Genomic DNA, 23,929 nt, shown 5'->3' with positions numbered 1-23,929 from the left:
TTTTTATATAGAACATTTAGTGCACACTTTATCGAGAGTATAAACTCAATCCAAACTCTTAGTAAAGTAGAGCATGAGGCATACGATACTCTAATTATGATCAAGGAGACAAAGAATCCATCAAGCCCTAAGGGATTGAGACTTGATAACTCCCAAATCATAGTAAGAGAGAGATTTTTGACTAAATAGAAATAATATGGGAGTGATTATCTCACTCATTAGATTTCCCACCCTACTATGAATCAATGGAAGATTTGTTGTAGAATTTGGCATTGAAATAATCTAATAGGGTGGTAATCTGCTAGTCAACTCATTGGAAGACCTACCCATAGATCAAAATTCTTCTTATCACCATGGTAAGTTTTATCAAGGATGTGTTACACATGTATAGGAATTTAGAAAAAAATTATGTGTAGCCCATAGATGAGATTTAGCATGTGTGTATGTGAAGGAAAAAGAGACCCAATGTCAAGGATGCTCACTTCTTGGATTGTATGTGTGCATAGAGAATTCATTATTTAGGATTGTGCATAACCTATAAAGGGATTCATGAAAATTGGCATTGAAAGATAAGGATGAAGTATAAATGCATAAATTTGATGCTAACTTAAGATGAATACTAGGAAACTAAGGCTAAAGTACTCTAAGCTAGACTAAAAATTTGTATTCACTACCCCGTGATTGGAAAGGAAGGATGAGAAGAGCATATAACCCCATGTTAAAGTCATTGGTAGAACTTTAACATGAGTAATGAATGTAACATATTATATTTTCAATCATCAAAGGATGTTTCCACTATGAGATACCCCAATAGTGGATAGTGGACAAAATAAGAGAAATGAAAACATAACATGCAAGAGAACAAAAGGGATCTACTAACTCTGGGGTCAGTATTATCATATGATAATATGTAAGTATTATATCAAGTATGAAATGTCAACATCCCCCAAAGGAAGTATAAAATGGAAGAAAGGTACGTGATAATTACAAAGAAAAATATTTTTGGATCACCAACATGGAGACCTAAAAGAATTGGTGCTACCATGTCGCAAATCCAAGAAGACATCACAAGGATATAAGTACAAACAATAGCATGTGTACAACATAACATATAATGATAGATAGAATAAGTAAGATAAAAATAGAAGAATGCCACAATGTGGTGTTTTATTTATCACCTTAATCCAACAAAGAAAAAAGGGTCATTTAAAGAAATCTAAACATACATTTAACAAACATGATATAGGGGAAGCACATAACAACAAACAAACACACAAAAAACTACTATGCTAGAGTACTCACTTCATTAAGCATGTTTCCCTCCTCCCCTATCGTGGTTATTTATAATAAGAGAATGTGGGTAACTTTCAAGAGGAGCTATGTCCAACATAATAGGATTAATAGCTAAATCCAAAGAAGGACTCTCAAGAGAGTCTCTATTCTTAGGTGTTCATCTAAGTGTAAGTTGTGTAGAAAGCAATTTAGGTAAATCAACATCAATATCACTAGTCTCATGCTCATCATCTAAATTATCCTCCTCATATAAATTAATATCAGTAGAATCCAAAAAATTAATATGTATATCTTTAACCTCTTCAAGAGACATGGAGTGGTGAGAAGCATTCACAAAGATTTAGCACAAGCTTGATGGTTTGTTTGACATTCACAAGCATGTCAATTATGTTTAATTTTACTTGAAATTTGTTGAGAAGATTAAGGAGGATTAACAACCATAGGTTCCTTACCTTTTGATGACATAAGAGGAGGAACAAAAAAAGGCTGAGGTGTAGAAGAAGGAACCACACTAGGAGGATCCAAAGATGGAAGAGGTGGTTGACTATTATAAATAAAAGAATCAAAAGAGATAGGCATAATTTTTTAAGGAAAATACCATGAACCATACTTAGCTTGTAAATATTTTATCATTTATATTCTTGATACAAATGGAACATAAAATTCAAACAAGTAGGAGGAAGGCCAAAATAAATCAAGAGTAGCACAATGTCGAGTTTTAGAAGGATGCTAAAAACTATGATTTATCATCTTAGTCTCACCATCATGAGGAAATTTAATACATTGATGAATGAGAAGAAATAGCTTGAATGGAAGTCAACCAAGGTAATCCAATATTCACTTGAAACTGATCTAAAGTGGAATGACAACAAAAGTTATATTTGCCACCTTACCATAGAGCTCAACAAGAAAAGAGATGGAACCTTGTAGATGATACAAGAAAACATTACAAGTCTAAATCCAAATATCAGTTGATTCATATAAGTCATGATGTTTTCTCTTATTATAAAGATGTTCCTTAGTTATGACATTAAGCATAGAAGTAGGATCAATAAGACATCCATAAGAAGGATATTTAGAAATCCAAGTAGAAATATAGAGAGGACCACTCAAAGCTTTAAACTTATCAGCATCATTGAATGAGATAGTGAGGACTCTAACACACTTACATTTTAGTTTAGGTTGATCATTACATGTAGAGTTAATGTCTTCCTTAGGTGGAGGTGGAAGTTGAACTACACATTCCATAGCATTAACAATATTATCATTTTATCATCATAAGGTACTATAAGAAACATTCACTTTAGGGGGAGAAGAAGAAGGTTATTGAAAAATACTATTTGTAATGTGATGAGGCAAAGGATTAGTGTAAATTTGAATATTTTGATTAGGAGGTGCCATAGATTTGTTCCTACTGTATTGACCTGCAATGGATAAAGCATTAGCATCAATCAAATATTAAATCTAATGTTTCAAAGAATAAAATGCTTTAGTATCATGTCTAGGTTGATGATGAAATTGACAAAAATATTAAGCATTAAAGGTGAACTTGATATAGTAGAAGAAAAAAGTGGTTTAATAGGATGAAGTGTAATCATATTAGTACTAACCAACCTAGTCATAATAGAATGTAGAGACTTGGAGAGTGGAGTAAACTTACAGTTCATCTAAAGAAAAAAAAAAGAGTAGTGGCACACTGAGAGATAGCAACTACTTGATCATCTACTATATTCATGGTTTTGTACATCTTTACATAATTGATAGTTTTATGGAGTTTGTTAGGATTTGGTGTGAAATCAATCTTATCAATAGGTATAGGAATTGTTGGTCATGTTTCCACTTTAGGTTTATCTTAATATATCTCTAAGTGAGTGTTCTAGGTTCCTTTTGTAAGAATTAGGATTTGGTGCTTTTAATTTTATCAACCCTAGAATAACCCTAATTTTTGTTTCACTAAATGTCACCCTAAGGAAGCTTTTGGGTTGTGTGGCTTTTCAAATTAAAATGCACGGAAGAAATCATTTTAAATTTCATCCTTTCTATTTCTAGGAACCTTTAAAAAAGTTGTTCACATTGTTTAAATATTTCCTAAAGTTCCTAAAATATTTTTAATCCAAGCTTTTATCTCTAATTTTCTACAGGTTCATTTTTTTTTTTTGAAAAAATAATTGAGTAATGATAACCCTTGATCTTCTCAAGATCAAGGGTTGTCCCCTTGTTGCGATACAAAATTGTATATCATTTACCACTAGTGACATGGTGACCAACCTATGGGACCTAGTTAATAAAAAAATAAGGTTTTAAGGTGAATGACCCACACTGTCAGATCTTTCGATGATCAACAGTGGTCACTTTTCCACCATGGAAAACTTCAAGGTTTTTAATCTTTGGAAACATAGCGACCACCTATAAATGAAAATACTACAAGACCAACCTAAAGGTTATGTCATAAAGTTACATGTCATTAATAGCCTTGTCAGCATGTCAAGATGGTATGATGTCAAATGCCACTGAGGATTCACACTAAAAGAAATGAAATATTTATCCACACTGTCAAATCTTTTCAAGATTGATAGTGGTCATTTTGTTGCTACGAAAAGTTGCATGAACTTTACCACTAGCAACATAGCAACCAAAGAGAAATATCACGAGCCCACTCTACTTACAATAAAATTATCTTTTGATTTCCACCATATGATGCAAGGGGCATCGATGATGGTCGCTTTGTTGCCAAAGGTAGTTGCTTAATTTTTACCCTTGGCGACATAGTGAGAGCATGTCACATGTCCAAATACACAAGTAGGTCTAATGTAAGTCACCAAAAATGAAAGGAAAGGCTTATGTGGAAGGGTTCAATTGGATTGACTACCAACTTGGAGGGTTGAAGCCGAGTCATCAAAGGTTTTATTCCTAAATCATTAGATTTTTCAAAAAATCAATGACTCATTTTCAAAATTGAAAGGTGGTGCCACCCTATTTTCTCTACAATCCATTTATGAGAATTAAGGCTCCTTGTGTGAAGTAAAACTAGAGATATAATGTAGTATTCAGAGATTTTCTTCACACAAACATATTTCTAATTTTCTAAGTGCTAAGAACCCATTGAAGAGTTATTTCCTACCTAATTGAATTGTGAAAGAATGTTCTATATCAGTGTTACTATAGAATTCAAAGAAGAAATAGGAGATCTAAGTAAGTATCTTAGCCGTATATTACTTAGAGAATTCTAAGTTTTCTATGTTATTATCAAATATGCCTCCAAAGAAGGGATTTTTGAGGAAAGTAGAATATGCCATTAGGAATATACATGATGATTTCCTAGAACAATTAATTGAATCCACAAAGAAGTTAGTCCAAATAAAAAAAATTAATTCCTATGAACCCTCGACTATGAATTGCAAATGGTTTGTATGATAGATGAAATTTTACTAGGGATATCATAACATCTAAAATAGGGCTCCAATTATTTAAGAAATGGTTCTCAGAGAGGAAATTTCTTGCCCCCAGGGAAATATCTAGAATTTTGATTTGGGTAAGTTAGTAGTCCCTGGGGTTTTCATGGATTCAAACCTTCTCACAACCATAGCCCTAAATTATGACCTAGTCGAAAAGATAGTGAGGAGAGTAGATGGAGATTGGAGCCAGTTACATATTGTCAAGAGATTAATGACTTCTAGGGATTGGAGAAAGAATACTTGTCTCAAAAGGATCAAGTTAGACAAGGTACATTGAGAGGACACTTGGCCACAATTGGAAACTTGACTTTTGTTACAACATCAACTAAGTGGCCTTTTAAGAAACAATTTTTCAATACTAGAGCCATAGACATTTCATGACTTTATGTAGAGTTTTTGGTGAAGATGAACAAGATTTTATACCAATAAAGTTCATGTACATGATGACAGAGATCTCTTCTTTTGGTGTGGATATCATCTTTGATTTTGCATCTTATTTAGTAGGGGAAATTCACATAGGACTAATTGGAATTGCAAAGAGAAAAGTTCAGAAAACATTTGGCCATTATTCATTGTTGATGCATATGTTCTTATTTAAAGGGGTTACATACTTTGAAAAAGAGATGGTTTTAAACAAAGAATATGAGGGAGAAGCTCTACCAATCCAATTATGGAGTGTAGATATGACTTGGGATGTAGAAGAGGCTAGCTTTGTTAGATTTGATAGGTACTTTACATCCAGGTTGAGAAACCTCATATTAAGGGGTAATCCCAAAATTCCTAATGCATTGTTGGATTTTATCAGCCCTATGGACAACCCTACTACCTTGAAGGTGTCTCACAATTGAGCAGACATCATATCATACCCTATGTCTATAGTTTTTAGAGTGTATGGATTCCAAGGGACTCCCCATGTACTTCCTTACCAAGTACCTCTGAAGGTGGGAATAGCCAAAATGCTATGGTAGATAGGTGGATTGGAGGAAGCACAATTGACTGGTCAGTCTAGAGGCTCAATTTTCTAAAGTTGCACAATTGCCCACCAGTTCATAATCAGCAAGGGTGGTTGGTTGTTTTTGTATTCTTAAACCTATATAAAATGGCTATCTCCCATGAATGTTTCAATGATAGTAAGGGATTTTTTTATATTTTTAGATGAAGGGCTAAGACTGGTGCCAAAGATCATCAACCTTACTTCCCTGAGGACATAATAGGGAATGAATTCTCTCTTCAAGAACAAGAGATTAAGAAGGAGAAGTGGAGAGTTTATTCAAGGGTTCTAGAATTTATTGATTGTTTTGATAAACACTATGAGCCTTTGAAGGATGCCAAGACAAAGGTGGATAAACTAAATAAATTGATGATCACTTTTCCAAAGATCATGGAGGCAATGAATGAGAAAAAGATATTCTTTATTAATTCTTATCTTGATAAGGCCCAAGAGGTCATGATAAAATTATCTTTCACCCCTATAGTCGGATTAGGGAAGTTGGTTATTTAAAGGAGACCTGGTTACAATATCATTCAAAATAAAAGGTCTATAGTTGACAAAGGAAAACAAATAATTGGATCTACTAATGCTATTTTGGAAGAGAGGTGGCAGGCCTGATGGGCCAATGCCTAAAAGGAAAAAGATAGAAGAGAAACAATTGCCCCCAATAGAGTAGTACTCACCTACCCAATCCCCATTACATATAGGAGATGAATAGCTCACTAAGGAGTGAATGGAACAATTGGGATCCCAAGAGGGAGTTTTTATCACTATTTTAGAGCTGGAAGAGGGGAATCCTTGAGAGCCTCCCATTCCTAGCCTAGAATTAATTGTTCTTGACTATAAAGGAAGGGAATTAGACCCTGTGGTAGAGAAAGCTAGCCAATAGTTTCTTTTTGATGATAGCTTTGTCAAATCTAAAGCTTTCTACCAATTCACATGGAGGACAAATATTCAATTATTTGAGGAAATATGTAATAAGATGAAGGCAAAGCATCTTGAGATGGAAGAAGTAGCTCTACAAAACCAAATAAAGGAGGAAATGATGCAAGAATTTAAGAGCTTGACCCTTGAAGAGGGGAGGAAAATGATAAAATCATCTGGGATTTTGTTGCTGCCAAATTGAGACATTATTGATGCAATGGTTTTTAATTTTGTCACCAAAAAAATAAATGCAAATGAAAAGGTGAAGAAAGAACTAAAAGGTGCCATGTTTAGTGAAGATCATGTTGCATTAGTGATCTAGTCAATGAGAAAATGATCCAGAGCCAACTCTTCCTAGCCTGATGATACCGGCTTGATAGGAAATTTGATTGTAAAAAAGTGTGGAGGATACTACAAGTGAAGAGGTCGTAGAGCTAGGTGTTGGAATAACCAACTTCACCCTAGCCACAACCCTAAGGGATAAAAGGGAAAGACTAGAGCTACAGGAAAAATATGAGAAGGTTCTGGTAGCATATAATAAAGAGGTTTTAAAAGACTGTTAGGAATAAGGTGTCTCAACCTTGGATAATTCCTATTCTTATTATTTGTTTTGTAAAATGTATTTCTTGCAAATAATGTTGATGTGTCAGCATCTTGAATTGTGTATAAGGAGATCATTGCTAAAATAATTATGAAGGATTCCTATGACACGTAAGAGCTATGTTAGGAAGATTCAATGACAGGTGAAGACATGTAGCAAATAAATTTTTTCTCTGAGAATGGTAAAATCCTAATATGATTACCTTTGGGAGTAGCCCTAAAGTGAAGTTCATGTTATAAGAATTTTTAGGGTTGTGAAGAGAAGCGATGCAAGAAAGTGTATTCTTTGTACTGTAAGTTGCTACTGGTATCTTATGTTGTCACTGTTGAACTTGCATTGCAAGTGTATTGTAACCTTATGTTGAAGATAATACATTGTACAGGTTTTGGAGGGGTGGGGTTGTTTTACTGAAAGGTTTTTCCCCATTGGAAAATCTTTGTGTTATGTGTTTCCTTCTCTATCTATTTTCTTTATGCTTGGTTGGCTGAAATATTTTTGTTTACATAATATTGAATCTGTAAGTGTAAAATATTTTAATAGGATTTGCACCATACTTCTCTTAAGAGATTAGTGTAGGAAGTTGTTTCCGCACCTAAGTTTCCTTACAAAGACTAGTGAAGCCTTTTAAATCCACTCATCTTATTGAAATTTCAAACACACCATAGAGACCTCAGTAATACATTGTAGAGGATTTTGAAGAAGAAAAGAGTAAACTATGGGCATTGCATGTAGAGCTAGATATCTAGTATGAGGATAGATTAGGAAAGCTATCATGTATTTAGTTGATAAAATTGGTTGGCCAACATTTTATAAATAATTAGCAAAAATAATAAAAATATGGGATGAGTTGAAAGAAAATGATGATGCTCTAAAGCCAATTGTCAATAAGTGGAACAAGAGGGACAAAGATGTCACTTTTTTGTGTTTTTTAGTTATTACTTTGTCTTATGAAGCTATAGAAAAGACTTATGACTTCAGTAATGATCTCTCTGAGTTTGATGATAAGAGAACAACATTACAAAGGAGAATCATTAATTACCTTGAAAAATATAAGAGTAAAAGTTTTAGACTCTTCCCCCATGCCCTGGATAGATAGGATAAGTTGAAGAATAAAGAGGAATGGGCCTAGGAATTGAATGACCTATTATGTCTTAGGATGAATAGGGTCATAAATGAAAAGGGAAATGAATGGTGGGAAAGTACAACTAAAGAAGTTGTAAAAGTGCAATTATTTTATGATTCTTTGAGAGAATATTTTATTGGGATTGACAAATTGGGAGAATATGTGATCAAGAAACAACATGATATTCTAAATTTTAATTGGCTAGATGACATAGTTTTGACAAGTGGATGACAAATTTTGTTCATACAAAATAGTTGGAAATTGGTGAAACCAATGATGATGAAATGGAACAAGATGATTTGCAAATAATTCACACATCAATGAAAGTGGAAGAGGAAAGAGAAAAGAAACCAATTACAGTAACAAGCACAGAGGCCCAAATAGATGACCTGGCAACATGACAATCAAATGTGACTAGCAACCTATCAATACATGATGATGTGGATGGAGAACCTTGAGTTGAATTAAGTCTGTAGGCATCAAAACTAGGTCCACCACAAGTAGTTTCATCAATTACACCCTTAGAGGAACAAAAACAACATTTAAGCCAATCATAAAAACTCCTCAGCAAAAAAAAGGTGTAGTAGAAGTGGTACCATAAAAGAATATTCATGATGAAAGACATTCTATTGCACTAATTTTTGTCTTGTGATAATAACTTTGTAAACATCTTTATGTCTTAAGGATAGTTGTTAGTACTCTCTAGACCTAAAGCTTGTTGCATCTCACATTATACAAGTAAGATTCCAAGGCTAGAGAAAGGGTCTGAGTCATTATATAACTTTTAGTTTGGTTAAGTTTCATTCGATCTAGTCTTTGATGTAAGTTTTATGATGTATTTTCTCTACAAATCTGAGAATACATTAATTTTAAAGGATCATGGTGTCTTGTCTTGAGTTGTTTTGAGTTTTATTTCAATGTTACATAATTTTCAAAGAGAATTAATACAAAGATGAACTGTCACCATATCTTTTCTCTCTAAATCTTGTCTCCATTTTTATTGATTGGTTATTTTGAGATTTTATGAGCAAAGCTTGTTCAATTTAATGCAACTAGGATAGGTTGTATATCAATTTACTATTTCTTTTAATTCAATGGATTAAGTAAGTGCTTTAGTGAATATGACAGGATCTCTAGGAAGTAAGAAGGATTTTTAGTGAGAATTACTGATAATACTGATTGTAATGCAGTCAATTAGGTCAAAAGATTGGATAGACTCTAGATCCCAATGGATGAGACACTAATCCATTAGTTCAGTTTGAATATGATGAAATCATGGATAAGAATCAAGCATAATATTAAAACCAAAATCAATTTACTTTAAATGCATGAAGAATATCATAGCTAGTCAATACTTGTTTACATCTAAACTTTGAGTTATAGTTAGCTATTGTTGCCCAGAATTACTTGTAAATTTGAGAAGAATTATAATATAATTTCATTGAATGAATGAAATGTGAGAGTGGTATCAAGTTCTAAATCTTTTATCCCTAAGGTGCACCTACTTTGGTTTTGTAGAACCAAAAGAGTAGAAAATCTTTTATGATTTTTTTGAAGTTCGGTCTAGATCTGAAGGCCATCTAGCTGATCATGGGAAATAGCTAATCCTTAGGTTATTTTTATATTTACCATCTTGGTATAAAGTATTTTTTCTTGGTAGTGTAAAAACACCAACAGGAACCATTGGAGTGGTGTTCTCAAACAAACTCACTTGTAATTGATAATGATGAAGTGTTGCACAAAGTTGTGAAAAAGAGGTAAACTCAGTAAGCATAATCTTATCCATAATGTCATTTTGTAAATTCATAATAAACATATGTTGTATATCAATATCAAGAACATGATAAGAAATTTGAGTATGCAAATGCTTAAATCTACCAATAAAATCAATTGCTTTCTCCTTAGGACCTTGTTTACAATGCATCAAATCAATCAAAGAAATGAAAGGACCGATATTATTCTAAATTTTTTGTATGAATGCATTTGAAAGTTCATGAAAATAATCAATAGAATAGGGTGGAAAAGAGCAATACTATTGCAAATCTTTATCATGGAAAGCATGAAAAAAAATGTAGCTAAAATCCTTTGATCATGAGCATAATCATTACATAGAACTTGGAAAGTCTTAAGATGTTTCACATGATCACATTTACCATTGTAAGTGTTAAGGCAAGGCATATTGGCTTGTAAAGGAATAGTAGCATGGATAATGTCAAAAGACAAAGGACTACCCATATCACATGCAGTAACATTGCACTTAGATTGAGTGAAAGAAGTAAGTTATTGTTGTGAAGAAGACATTGTCTAAGCTAGACTAAGGATTAGGAAATCATTAGAATGGATAGGTATAATAGCACATTTGACACACTAAGAAATGTGTATGAATTAGATAGAATGGAAGAAAATATAGGTGGAACACTTGGAATTATAGTAGGAGGATTGGGATAAGTGAAAGGAACATTGGTATATGAAGGTTGTGAAGTTAGTAATGAAGTAGGAGGAACACTCATAAGAAAAGAGGGAATGGGTAAAATACTAAGAAGATTAGACATCTAAACATAAATAGTCAAAATATGAGGAACATGAGTAGAAATGCTAGAGATAGGTATAGAAATAGGCAGCAAAAAATTGAGAGTAGAAATGGTAAGATCCATCCCTACTTCAAAATTGACTTGATTCAAAAGTTTAAAATGAGAATGGAAAAGGTGAGTTAGACCATGAAAAATATTAAAACCATGTTAATAAATACGGGTCACTCTTTTAAGAGATAAAAAAATAGCAATAGTTTTAGTATTGTGATTTTCTTGTAAAAGCCAATCATGCATTTGATCAATCTCAATAGCAAGCTTATCAACTTGTTCAAAAGGAATTATTAAAACCTTATCCTCATCATGATATGAGTGGGAAGAATCATGATCCATAGAAGGATTAGGATTATGAGAAACCATAGGGTCACTAAAGTTTCAAAGAAGAGGAGAAGAGGAATCCAAATAAAAAAAAGTTATTAGTCTATGACTTCTCCTAATGGAAATGCTATAAGTAGGACTAAAAGTAGAAAAGATGATACATGAAACAAGAAAAGAATACATAGAGATATCTACCCTTATGATATGAACTCAACCCCATTATAATGTAAAAAAAGATATAAAACATGCAAAGAAAGAACCAAGGCACACAAGATAATGCAAAGATCTAACTCTAAAATAAAAAGAGGAAATGTTGATACTCAGGTTGACCAATTAATGTGTAAGGGGGTATATGAATCAAGGATTTAAAACCTAAGTTCTTCACATAACCCACTTACATGTACAAGTGTGTGATATAGAAGGGGGGAAGATAAGGAAGAGAAACCTTTCAATCCCAATTCTAGAGAACTAGGTCCAAAGAGATTAATGCTAACCATGTGAACAAGGAGCACTAACACAAAATAGATCTAGAAAGAATAAGGGAAAGATATATAATTTTTTTAAGACCCTTAATATGTATATGTATAAGCTTGATATAATGAATGCTAAAATGACAAAGGGGGAGAAGGAAATCACCTTTGAATTTCGTTTTTTGTTTGTTGCTCTAATAAAAATAAGATGAAATATTTAGATCTAGGCCTAAGACTATGCACCTAAGAAAACATAGAAATATTTCAATAATCTGTTAGGAGAAAACTAGTGCATCAAGGGAAAATTGGTGCATCAGGGATGCAATACAACCCTGATTGACTGTGTCCAATGCTAGTTTTGATTTCGCGGTTTTGAAGAAAGTTGAAAAGGGTACTCTCATCTGCAACCTATTCATCAATTTGATATCTACATCTTGAAATAAAAAAGGGTTTTATTATTGATGGGGGGATCACCTTGGTCAAAACCTAGTTTAGGAATTAACCTTGAATTGAAATAACATGAATGTAAAGTAAATGTACAAATTCACCTTAGAAAGTTGGATCTCTTGAATCGAATGCAATGTGGTTACTTCACCAATTGTTTTGGACCAAGAATATGAAGATGAATGGATGTATAAGACGTGTCAAAGGATCTTGAATAGATTGAAGAAGATCTTGAAGATAATCTCCTTCAATTACTTGAGTGTTTGAATCCTTAAATGGGTGCTTGAAGGCTTGAAGCTCGGATGTAAGAGGATTCAAGAGCTTGAATACTTGAATGTTTTAGTACTTGATTAGATTTTTTCATATCCCCATTTTAAGATGGAATTTTACTAATACAAAAATATTAGAAAATGATATTATTAATAAAATAATATTTAATATGATATTTTAAATAATTAAATAATAATAAAATTTAAATGAGTAAAGAAAGAAATAAAATTAAATACAAGAGACAATATTGTAGAAAGTATGTTAACTTTCTACCAGATTCTAAACATAATATGGTTGCTTTTTGCCTAGAATAACTTAATAGAATTTAATAATAAATAAAATAAACACAAATAAGTAAGTAAATAATATAACATAGAATAATATAAATTAACTAAATCTAATGAAGAATCAAGAGATGTTTAACAAATAGACATGGCTCCTTAAAATTAAGATATAAAAGGGAGGAGAGTTTATTTTAGAGAGGAGAAAAAAGGAATAGAATAAGAGAGTAGTTCAAAAAGGAAAAAATGGAAGATGAAAGTAATATGAAAAAATAAGGAAGTGACTTTCTAAAAAGGTATCAATGATATTGAAAGGATGTGAACCTTTGAAAGGGTCATAATTATGAATAGGCGTGACTCTTCAAAAATATTATGATTATAAAGTATTGGGACTTTTTCAAAGGATTTTAGTTATGAAGTATTGTGACTTTTTTGAAAGGATTATAACTATGAAGTGTTATGATTTTTTGAAAGGATTATAACTATGAAGTGTTCTGACTTTTCAAAGAATTGGTATTATGAAAGATTGTGACTCTTGGAAAAGAAGAAGGTAAGAAAGGTATGTTTATGGATTATAAATTAATTCATATTTAGTGATAGCTTGTTAATAAAAATTAAGGAGTATCACATAAAGGAAGGGTTATAACTTTGTATATTTGTATCAGAGGTGGGTGAACTCCCACTTGTAAAATATGATGAAGTAAATGGTAATCTATTGATGTCAGTATCATAGATAGGTATAGTTACCTTTTTTGTTGACACAATAGAGATAGATATAAGTGTTGGTATCAGAAATAGATATTATACCTATTTGGCCAACCATTAAGGAAATATTTATGTGTTGGTATCATAGATAGGTGCTATACCTATTTGGCCAACTTATTAAGGAGATATATATGTGTTGGTATTAGAGATAGATATTATATCTATTTGGCCAAACACTAAGAGTTGTTGATATGTATGGGTGCTCTTGCACATCAACATACTTAAGGAAATATAATGGTAGAATATTCAAATGATGTCAACAAAAGCATATGTGAGCCTTAAAGGGTGCATTCTAGAAAATATGTTTGACCAACTAAGGAACATGATCTAGAGACATCTTTAAGGTTGGGTTAGGTTAGAGGGTATAATAGTGAAATATATTTTATTATTTTATAAATTCTAACATTGGTTTTGCAAGAATTATTGTCCTCTCTAGTGGGGACATTACAGATTTTGTGATATGAAAAAAGAAGAAAATGGAAGGATTTATATAGAGATCAAAATTGACTAACTCATGTAGGCTAACTATCTAAAAGTTAATATCTAAACATCAAAGAACATGAGATCCAAAGAGAGGGGCCAAACTAGGGCCTCATCAATGGTGATTTTAACACCTTATTAGCCCATCAAGGTTACAATGCACCCCTAAAGCATCAAGGCCACATTGTACCCCTAATTGTTAGGTGCACAAACCCTAGGGACAATTTGGAGACCCCAAAATAAGTCTCAAAATCTAAAAATCATGTCCAAACTCTGAGGAAACTCCATTTCAATGCCAGTAGTATATTCCAAGTGGAAAGGTGGATGAAAAGGAATGACCTAGGAGAAATATATCCTACCTTGAGCTTAACACCATGAAAATAAGAGCTTTAAAGAGGATCTATTAGGTTTTTCCCCAATTCCAACTATGAGAAAGGATGGGAAAGGGAAGAAGAAATGAAAGAGGGAGAGAGATTAATGATCTCAAATTAAATAGGTGTTAAACATTCACTAAATTAGAGTTATTCCAATTTAATATACTACAATTATCTAACAATTGGTATCAGAGCTAAGTGCTTGAAGGAAGAAGTTTGAAAGAACTTGAGAAAAAGATGAAGATATATAAGAGAGGTACCAAAGCTGAACAAGGAGACTTCTTCTTCATGGAAAAATATGATGAGGCTACATGTATCTATAATTCAATAAAATGCTACACATTAGCTAGAATATATGTATGTTATGCCTACCCCTCCTATGATAGTGGAATAGATGAAACAAAAAAGAGAACATAATAGTTAGATTATTGAGATTGCATCTACCCTAAATGATGTTGAGTTTGATGATGTCAAAAATTGTACTACTACTAAAGAAAGGTGGGATGAGTTGGCACTTGTGCATGGTGGAGATAAAAATGTATTAGCAGCTAAAGAAAAAAGTTTGAGAGGAAAATATGATGACATGAGGATGAAAGAAGATGATAATATAGTCTAGTATGTGAACCAAATAAAAAAAGTGGTGATTTCTATCAAATCTATAGGAGGTGTCATCAATAAAGAAGAATTTTTGAGTAAGTTCTCAAAACTCTCTTACCTATTTATGCTATAAGAGTATCTATAATTTAGGAATTCATAGCTATGTCTAGTAGTGATCTCACTCTTAATGGTTTAGTTGATCATTTGGTTGCATTTGAATTAAGTAATTTTGATAATAGTGTGCCTATAATTGGTAATGATTTAAAGACTTCACTAAAGCTTGGTAGTTCAAAGAAATAAAGTGTGGTAAGGATGAAAGTGCGTTGGAGTTAAAAGATGACATGAAAGAAATTGAAGCATTTCTTGCAAGGAGGTTTCCAAGAGGTGAAGGTAAATTCAAAGGTAAATTATCTTTGACATGTTTTAAATGCAATGAGGTAGGTTGTATTGCTCCAAGATGTCCTAACAAGAATAGGAGTGACAAAAAGGATAAGAAAGAGAAAAATTACAAAAAGAACAAGGACTACAAGGACAATGGAAAGAAATCATGTTATATTTCTGAGGAAGATCACACCGAGTTAGATACTAAAGATAAGAAAGAAGGAGTTGAAGTGGTATATGTTGTTGTTAAAGAAGATCTCAATGATGAAAGGTATGAGGAAGGAAAATATGTTCTTTATTATGTTATTAAGAATGCAATTTGGATTATTGATAGTGGATGTTCACATCACATGACTAAAGATATTAGTAAGTTTTACAAACTTGAGGAATATGATGGTGGAATTATTAAACTAGGGAATGATGTTCCATGTCTAGTGAAAGGTAGAGGTTTATTGATGCTAAATGATAAAATCAAATGTGATGATACATATTAGGTTCAAGGACTAAAATATAATCTATTGAGTGTTTCTCAATTGGATAATATAGGTCACTAGATGGAATTTCATAATAGAAAAGTAAAGATCAGTGATGATGATGCAAATCTGATTGGAACTAGAGAAAAATCAAGAGGTAGTATGTTTCACCTAGATCCTCGAGTTGATACATGTTTTTTTGCAAAATTTGAGGATGTATTTTTGTGGCATAAGAGGTTGTATCATGTTAATTTTGAGAATATGGTCAAGTTCAATAGAGAGAAAAGAGTTAGAGGCTTGTTGAATCTACATAAACCTAAGAATGCTATGTGCAAACAATGTCAATTTGGTAAGATGACCAAGTCTAGTTTATCAAGAAAAATGTGTACTTATGTGATATTCTACAATTAGTTCATACTTATTTATGTGGACCAATGAGAGTTGAAAGTTACCATGGTGCTATATATTTCATATTGGTTATTGATGATTGTTCTAGGATGATGACAATCATGTTTATGAAGTTGAAGTTACATGCTTTTGATGTGTTCAAATGGTATAAATCTAGAGTTTAAAAAGAAACCAACAAATAATTAAAATATTTGAAATTTGATAGAGGTGGTGATCTTATGTCTATTGAATTCACTAACTTTAGTGTTGAGCATGGAATTAAGAGATAACTACTACACTAATGACACCACAACCGAATGGGATTATTGAGAGAAGGAATAGATCAATTTTTGAATGTGATGGAACATTCTAATTGAAAAGGAAGTTGCATAAATATTCTAGAGAGGATCCATAAGCACTATAATATATACTCTTAACCGAGTTCAACTGAAGAAAGGAACAAACAAGACACCATATGAAGTCTAATATAGCCATGCACTGAATGTGAGTTATTTCAAAAAATTTGGGGGTAGATGTTACAGTCATAAAGATGAAAGGAATGGGATATTTTATTCTAAAGGTGATGAAGTTATTTTCCTTAGTTATTCTACTAAGATTAAGGCTTACAAATATTTGAATAAAGTTACTAACAAAATGATTGAAAGCGCAAATGTGAGAATTGATGAGTTTGTACATAAGATTGATGAGGAGAGCAAGAAGGAATCTGAGGATTACAAATTTTTTGTCTAAATATAAGAATATGAACAAGGAGTAGTACCCAAGATACAAAAGAGAGCTACCAAGAGACAACCTACATTATATGAGCCATAGACAAAAACAACCTAAGTAGGATGTTGAACCCCAACTAAGTAATGACAATGTTGGAGATCAAACAACTAAATGTGTCCTAGAAAAATATGTGAGGAATCATTCATTTTAAAAAACATTGGAAATAAAAGTGTTGGAGTTGTGACAAGAAGTAAGTTGAAAGATAGTACTTGTTTGATTGTTGAATTTGAGCCAAGATTTAGGACCTCGCTTCATAAAGGACTAGCAATACTAGGCCTCCTTGGAGATTAAAAAAACCATAATAAGTTCTCAATGTATCGTTAAAGTTAAATTGACTAGTTGATCATTTTTTTTATTCATGCATATAGTAATGTTCATAGCATCATTAGAAAACATGATGTGTATTATGTTTCAATGTTTGGTTCCTTATTTTCTAGTTAATAACATGATTAGGGATGCTTCCTTGTGACTTATTTTGATTCTATAAATTATTGTTTAATTAGATAGTTATAACTTAACATCATAATCCCTTGGTACCCATCTAAACTAACTCTTTGTGCTATGTGAAATTATATATGTGGAACTTATTAAAGAAGGATTGTCCTTACATAGAAGGGAATATGGTTGGAGTTATTGAACTTAGGAATGGTTCTTTAGGACTTATTCTTGAATAAAGAAATATTTTCATTATTTAATGTAATAGAATTTTATATACATGAAAGGAAATACCTCTTTAAGAAGGGACAATTAATGTACAAAAGTAGGACTTGACTTGTGGTTAACTAGGAATTCTAAGAAATTTTAAACTTCTCGATTACATGATGATGTATATGTGATAGGGATACATTATGTTAAAAAGGATTGATATGAGGAAATTCTTAATTTATGCTAGCATAATCATGCATGTATCTTCATTAGCTAAGGCAATTGACATTTTGAATGGGCTCCTTATCCTATTACATTTTTATATTATGAATAATAGGAAATTTTAGTAATTTTATTATGGTCAACTAAAATGAAGAGATATTATCTTGTAATGAATATGTTCTATATTATGTGGCTCTAAAATGGTAATTAATTCCATGTTATGTGTTATGGTTCTAATGCAAATTATGTTATATTTTTAAATGTTGCAAATTATTGAATTTAATTTATTTGGTTAAGGTATGAGAAAGAATTATGTTGGTGGTGAAACTTATTTCATTATGTGTGTGTGTGCATGCACACGTGTGTGTGTGCATGCACACGTGTGTGTGTACATGCGCACGCATGCACATGTGTGTGTGTGTGTTTGTGTGTGTGTGAATTTTTCTGCTACTAATGAACAAATTGAATTGTGCACAAAAATTACCATGAACCAAAGCTAAAACTATTTGTGGTATTTGGGTCTACAATACCTTGTAGAAAAGTTATTTGTTCCTAAATAAGATCACTCAGAAGTTTCTCAAATCTAATTATGATACTATGTAATTTCCTTACGACATGCCTGGTGGAAGGTGTGATCTATACTTGGGGTGTCACTTGACACTTATAATTTGATTAGGTAGGAAATGAAGAGAGTTTGAAAAAAGATAGGTAGGTTGAACATTATGTCCTAGGATGAGTTGTATAGGTTCCCTATGAGTAAACCATGGGTAAAGAGCTTTGAAAAGGGGCAAAAGATAGTGAAAGTTAAATATAAACTTTAGGTAGATTTTAATATGGTTAAGGTGACTCCTAGGGTTGGTTTAGGATCCTTTTTGAAGGCCCACAGGGTATAACTATGGTTTAGGGGCATTTTTATCCTTTTAAATAGCTATTATGAACTTGGGGAGCCACCCAAAATTTGGTTTTCTCAAGATGGCCGAATTCGAAGGATATTTCTTGAGGAATGTGAAGGTTGGTGTTGTCGTTTTTCTTAGAAATGGGGACCCCCTACTTTATTTTTTGGTTTCTTGGAACCTTAGTCTAGGGTTTGAGTCTTTTAAGGGTTTTGTCTATTAGTTTTGGTCAAGACTAGGTTTTGACCTGAAAACCTAGATCTTGACAATCAAGTTTTGGAGAGATTAAGTTTTTTACAAAGGAAAAAGGCACACTAGTGCACCTCATTAGGTGCACTAGTGCCCCAAACTCAAAAAGGAAGTACACACTATAAGGAAGTGTGTAGCAACATAGTTGCATAGCTATGCACCTCCCAAAGTTGGGCTAAGGACCCTAGGCTATATAACCTAGGATCACCCCCCTGCCCCCAAACTCTTCACTTGTTTATTTCTTCCAAGATTCAAGCTTTGAGTGCACCACTGCACCTAGTTATGTGCACTCCCTCTATTTTTTCCCTAACACAAAAGACACTAAACAATGTTAGACTTCAAATTAAGGTGTGCAGTAGTGCACCTAATTAGGTGCACTACTACAAACACTTTAAACATAAAACATCTACCCAAGTCCAAATATAAGGTGTGCATCAGCACACCCCATGAGTTGCGCTAATGTGCACCCCCATATAATGAAATTTTCTTATAAAAAGGTGCACCAAGTGCACCTTTTTTTTGCATTCTAGGGGTATAAATTAGGTTTTTTGATAATTTTTGAGCAACAAGGTTTTTAGGTTTTGTTCATGTCAGTTCTAAGGTTTGATTTAATTATTTTTTTGCTCAACTTTGGACTAATACACATTCCTTTTTTACATATTCAATGGCATCTTCATCATCCTCTCTTGAAACAAAGATGGTACCAAAGCCTGTAGTATTCAATTTTTAGGATGTTCTGACCACGTCACACATGTCACACTTTCAGGATGACTACTCAGAGATTGAGGACATCGAACTAGGTCACACAGATTTGGGTGCATTCTTGACACTATGAAAAAACCAATAGAAAGGTCTCCCATGATATCTGCCTTGATCCAATCAGGATTGGTTAACACAACATTATAGCTAGTTTCAGTATAGTCCTCAAAATTGGTCATGACACTATAGGAGAAATATGTTACCAAATAAAGGTTCATGAAGAGCATAACTGGAGATATCATCCTAGATCTCCAACCCAAAAATATAGATAAGGTATTCCATCTTCCAAGGGAGGATCAATTTATCAAATTGACCTATCACCAAGCTGAGAGATGGTACATGGAACATATCGATGAAGCTTCTAAAATCATACAGTCATCATACCTCATTGATAAGAATCCTCTAGGGAAAAAATTAGGTGAAGTCAACATGAAAAGAGGATATATGAAGGAGGATATCAAATATTCAACCATACTCTTGAGTAGAATCATGGGTTTTCCCACTTCTAGACATTTGAACATATGGATGGTCCATTTCATTGAGACTATCAAGGCAAAAAAGATGTCAATTGATTGGGCTTCCACTCTCAATGAGAACTTAGGTGAGTAGCTAGTGGCAGTGAAGAATAACAAAAAAAATTAGATGACATCATAATTAATATACTTGTTAGCCACAAGGGCGATAGATTATCTAGACCTCTATAAGAAGGGTAGCATGCAGGATGCAAATACATGGCCCTACATAGTGTATCCTTAGCTCATAAAGAAGAAGCTTCCAAAGAAAAGTAAGGAATACAGGATCATAAATGATGCTTTCATATTTGCAATAATTTGGTTAATAAAGGAGCATTATGCAAAAAGGATGTTAGAAGAGGTAGCTACTAAGATATCAAAGGTTTGAGCCTACTACATCCAGTTCTAAACATTTACATATTTGAGGGTAGTAGGTACAACTATCAACCCTAAAAAGCTCCCTAAGTATCCTAGTGATAGACTTATTCTACTGGAGATTGCTCGATAACTCTTGTCTACATATCACAAAGTTAGAAAGTAGCACAAGATATGTTGGATATGGCCTATTACTATAGGACCTTACAATGTGGTGCAAAGACACAACATTCCATCTTTTGAGTGTGAGTGGGATCAATATCCTATAGAAGAATATAATTCTCCATGACCCTACTTTGATAATATCAGAAGAGTGCAACATCTAGCTGGTAAGACATTTTAGCATGAGGATGTGATTGAGGATCACATGATGAATGCAACAAATGACTACAATGTCCTCATAAGGGATTATTGTAGGATGAATTTGTATTTGGAAAAAAAGTGCTTCGAAGGTGAAGATTCCATTGAATATTGTGCAACAAGATATGAAGGACTTTCTCAATCCTTGTTCAACATGGATAAGATTGGTGATAGGCCTATTATGAATGTTGAGATTAAAAAAGAAGAGAACTCAGACATAAATCACAAGGCAAGGAATGCCATCAAATTGATGAAGGATTGAATCAAGAGACCTTTCAAACTTGATCCAATTCCTCAAGCAATAGTCTTCCATGCTCAAGCCCACCCAACTAAAGGTTGAGGAGCTAAGGTCATAGTGCCTACATTCACAACCCAGTTGCTAGTGAGACCCAAGATAGTACACCAATTACATAGACTAGTTGGATATTATAGGGCACAAAATAGTAAAGGAAAGAGGAAGAGAACTTCTTCTCAATGGGAAGAGCTAGAAGAAGTGACTTAGGCACCTCCACAACAAGGAGAAGAAAATGTACAAGGGTCAGATAATGTGGAAACTACACAAGCCCAAGATGATCCTCAAGTGCCGCTAGCTGAACAAGGTTGAGGAGAAGAAAAAATTGAAGAAAAAGAGGTGTCTTTGCCCCAACAAGAGGTACAAGCCTCCCCCTCTATGCCAAAGAAGAGAAAGATCAAGAATCTAGTAAAGAGGAGACAAAAGGTCAATAGGAAAGTGATTCCTTTCCCATCAATTCCCAAACCTATTCCAAAACAAGAGGATGATGAGGAGTAAGAGAATAATTTACCCTTGAACTAGAGGACTCATCTCACAAGGGCTATAGAGTCAAAAAGGAGAAGAAGCTCCACAATCACACCACCATCTATCCATGAGCAACCCATTTAGAATACAACATCAAAAGATGAAATGCAAGAGTGGATAGATGAGCAGGATGTGCAGGGCACTGATGTCTTTTAGATGTCAAATTTTGATTTCATGCCCATGGGTATTGAATTGGTTAGGGATAAGATAAGACATACTCCAACCAATCAACCTCAATAGAAGGATTAGAGTTAGTTTCCACCTGAGCCACAAGGACCTAAGGTAGCTCCATCATCCTCAGTGCAAGTCATATTTTGTGTAGACAAGGGATTAGCTACACCTCTTCCTCCAAGTACTGAAGAAGAACAAGTTTAGGTAGAACAAGATAAAGAGCCACAACAAGTATCTATCAAGAACGGATGTCAAAAGAGGGAAAATAAGTGAATAGCCTCAAAAAACTTCCCAAGACACTGAGGTAAGGACTGTGGACTCTACGGACATAGAGATTCCTAGTACGAATCTCATACAAAAGGAGAGGACTCCAAAAAGGGGAGATCAGGTAAAGGGCATAGCAGAGTAGGCTCCTTCATCCTCAAAAGGAAAATCTCTATTGGAGCATATCCCAATGTGGCTGAGGAAAAAAGTAGTAAAAAATAAGAAGCAGCAATTCATCACAAAGGAAGAGGATAGGATGGAATTGATCGAAGTCTTAAGGAATCTTGAATCACCACCAAAGGAAGCATGAGCATTAGCCTTTGTCATGAGTGATTAGAACTAGGACTTGTTTACTCACATAGCTATCCCTCCTCCACATTCAAACATTTTAGAATTGACTCCATGGGATTATCAAGTCAAGGAGGTTATGCTTGAGAAAACTACCTTGGATACTGCTAAGCTGATGGTTATAGTCAGAATAAAAGAGGTATTCAAGAGCTTAGAACAAGATGGGGTGGATTTGGTAACACTTCGACAACAAAATGAAATCCTAAAAGGATATTTAAGAAAATTTGTTGGTCCCCTAGATCCTACAAACCCCAAGAAAACCTTGAACACAACACTCAAAAGAAGAGATAGGGGTACGAGCCAACTGGATCCATTTTTGAGAGCTTGTTAGTAGTGGAGAGAATTTTTTGAGGAAAAGGGTGTATAGATCATTCAAAGGAATTTGAAGCTACTACATAATATGCAAGAGAATGTGGATAGGCTATTAGCCATTTTGAATCAAGATTTTGGTTTGATGGATGAAGTACATACCTAGGGGAAAGACTTGCAAGCACTTCAGTCAATTAAGGGACAAAGGTATCAAATGCTGATGGAGGTATATACAACTAAGGAGTTAGACAAGATTTATGATTAGATTGAAAAGATTGTGGATGGTAATAAATTAATGGAGATATTACATGCAAATATTCATAGACTCAAGGATCAAACCCAAGAGCAAATTTTGGAAGATGAGAAGCATTATAGTGATCTGTGCTTAGACATTTTTTATGATGATGCATGAGAGAAATTAATGAATGTAGAGGTACAAGTAGAATGATTTCAGAAAAATTTTGAGGAAGCTACTAATGATGATGATATTAGGCAGGCATTTAGGATGGAAGAGGCTTTATTAGATCTGGATTTAAAATTAGGAGATTTTGGGGAGGCTCATATTAAGGTGGCAACTATAGATAGAAGGTGAAAGAAAAATATGAGGCCTTAGATTTTATAGATGTGGCTCAAGTCACTAAGATAATTCAAAAATTCAAGGGAAAATACCCAGACATAGCTTTGGTATAAAGGGGAAAAAAACCCAGAAGCCGAAATTTTATTTTTGACACTTGGTGAAATTTTGCATTTTTTGAACTTGCCTCTAAGGTGCGCTGGTGTGCTACTATGCCAAGTGCATAGGTGCACTTTTGCAATGGTATTCTGTAAGAATTTTGAAGAAGTTAGAGGTGTGCCAACAGTTAAGTACTAGTTCTAAATTTAGAGCTTTCCATGCATTGGAAACACATTCTAACATTAGTTTAACTCTGATAGACACCTAGTGAAGATGGAGCTTCTATTTTTGGCACTTCTAGACACTCCACCAACTAATGGCTCTCTCT

The sequence above is a fragment of the Cupressus sempervirens genome, chromosome 2, assembly GCF_028749045.1.
Source record: "Cupressus sempervirens isolate cs-2001-9-10 chromosome 2, ASM2874904v1, whole genome shotgun sequence".
NCBI lineage: Eukaryota > Viridiplantae > Streptophyta > Pinopsida > Cupressales > Cupressaceae > Cupressus > Cupressus sempervirens.
This window is presented reverse-complemented; position numbering follows the sequence as displayed.